The sequence below is a fragment of the Lynx rufus genome, unplaced genomic scaffold (assembly GCF_022079265.1).
Source record: "Lynx rufus isolate CCGP_SWC_20201006 ecotype Redwood Valley unplaced genomic scaffold, mLynRuf1.p SCAF_1, whole genome shotgun sequence".
NCBI lineage: Eukaryota > Metazoa > Chordata > Mammalia > Carnivora > Felidae > Lynx > Lynx rufus.
This window is the reverse complement of record NW_025814823.1, coordinates 53,105,431-53,107,456: the sequence shown is the minus strand read 5'-3', so window position 1 is coordinate 53,107,456 and position 2,026 is coordinate 53,105,431. Positions and strand designations below refer to the sequence as shown.

The 2,026-nt window shown below is 40.3% G+C and overlaps 1 pseudogene; it reads left to right on the top strand.

Moving 5' to 3' along the window:
• The first annotated feature begins 309 nt into the window (after positions 1-309).
• LOC124508603 (40S ribosomal protein S4-like) lies at positions 310-1,168 on the top strand (annotated as a pseudogene).
• The last annotated feature ends 858 nt before the right edge of the window (positions 1,169-2,026 follow it).

Below are 2,026 nucleotides of genomic sequence, written 5' to 3'. Positions count from 1 at the left end.
CTGTCAATGGGCATTTAATTTGTTTCCGTATCTTGGCTATTGTGAATAATCCTGCAATGAATGTACAACCTCAGTGGCAAAAAAAAATAAAATTAAATTAAATAAATAAAATAAAATAAAAATAAAAATAATCCGATTGAAGAATGGGAAAAGGACCTGAATGGACATTTCTCGAAAGAAGACATAAATGGCCAACAGGTATATATATGAAAAGGTGCTCAATGTCACTAATCATCAGAGAAATGCAAATCAAAACCACAATAAGAGATCATCTCACACCTGTTAGAATGGCTATCTTCAAACAGACAAATGATAACAGCTCTATCTACGTCTAGCACAGCTGGGGCTCATGGTCCCAAGAAGCCTCTGAAGTGTGTAGCAGCTCTAAAGCATTGGACACTAGATAAACTGACCAGTGTGTTTGCCCCTTGTCTATCTACTGGATCCATAAGGTGAAGGAAAGTCTCCCTCTCATCATTTTCCTAGGGAATAGACTTAAGTATGCCCTAACAGGAGATGAAGTAAAGAAGATCTTTATGCAGCATTTTATTATTTATTATGACTGTTGGCAAATTCTGAACTGATAGAACCTACCCTGCTAATTTTATGGGCATCATCAGCATTGTCAAGACTGGGGAGAATTTCCATCTGATCCATGACACCAAGCATTGGTTTTGCCGTTCAAGTATAAATTGTGCAAAGGAGAAATACCTTTGTGGGGGGCAAAAGGAATCTGGTGACCCATGATGTTCATACCATCTGCTATCCTGATCCCCTCATCAAGGCGAATGAGACCACTCAGATTGATTTAGAGGAGGGAAAGATTGCTGAGTTCAAGTTTGACACTGGTAATCTGTGTCTGTGTATGATGACTGGAGGTGCTAACCTGGGAAGAATTGGTGTGATCACCAACAGAGAGACACCTTGCTTCTTTTGATGTAGTTCACATGAAAGATGCCAGTGGCAACTGCTTTGTCACTTGGCTGTCCAGTGTTTCTGTTGTTGGCAAAGGCAACGAACCATGGATTTCCCTCCCCCCATGGAAATGGTATCTACCTCACCATTGCTGGAGAGAGAGAGATGAGAGACTGGTGGCCAAACAGAGTGGTGGGTAAAATGGTCTTTCGGTGATGTGATTGGAAGTCTTTATATTTAATTAAAGATAAGACAGCATGGAAAAACAAAAAAGCGTCACAAATGTTGATGAGGATGTGAAGAAGAGGGAACCCCTGTGTGTTGGTGATGGGAAGGTAAATTGATGTAGCCATTATGCAACACAGTGTTGGGGGGGGTTCCTCAAAAAATTAAAAATGGAACTACCTTATGACCCAGCAATTCCATATTCTAGGCATATCCAAAGGAAATGAAATCAGATCTTGAAGAGATATCTGCATTCCTGTGCCTACCTTTTTGGATGAGGTAGTAATGAGAGCAAACCTTTATTTAGGCACTGTTCTAGGCACTTTTAATATATTAATTAATATAATCCTCATTGCAAACCTACGAAATAGATACTGTTAACATCTCTACTCTGAATTAAGGAAACCGAAACCAGTGAGGATAAGGTCACATCGATAGGAAGTGGCAGAACTGGGCTGCCTGGCTCAAGTCTATGCCCTTGACCACCAGGTCATAGCGATTTGTCTCCCTGATTTGCCAACCATCTGGCTCTATTGACCAAACTTTTTTAGTATCATGTAACTAGCTCAGGAAAACCCTATAGCAGTTTTCCTTGGTTGGAAGTATTTTAACGTATCAGAAGTCTTATTTCCCAAATTGTTGGTGGACTTAGAGACCTATTATTCAAGGTTGAAGTCAGCTAGTATTAAAAGTGACCACATAATTTATTGTGTTATGGGACATTTTAAAGAAGGAAGTTAGATGCTGTTAATAGTTACACACTTGGAAAGTTGACAGAATCTGGACTGTCCCAGGCAAACCTAAGCATATAGGTACCCTGGCAAAGTCCCTCGAAGCCTGGACGCTCAACTTTCCGTATGGAGCAGACAGGAAAACAGCTGGAAAT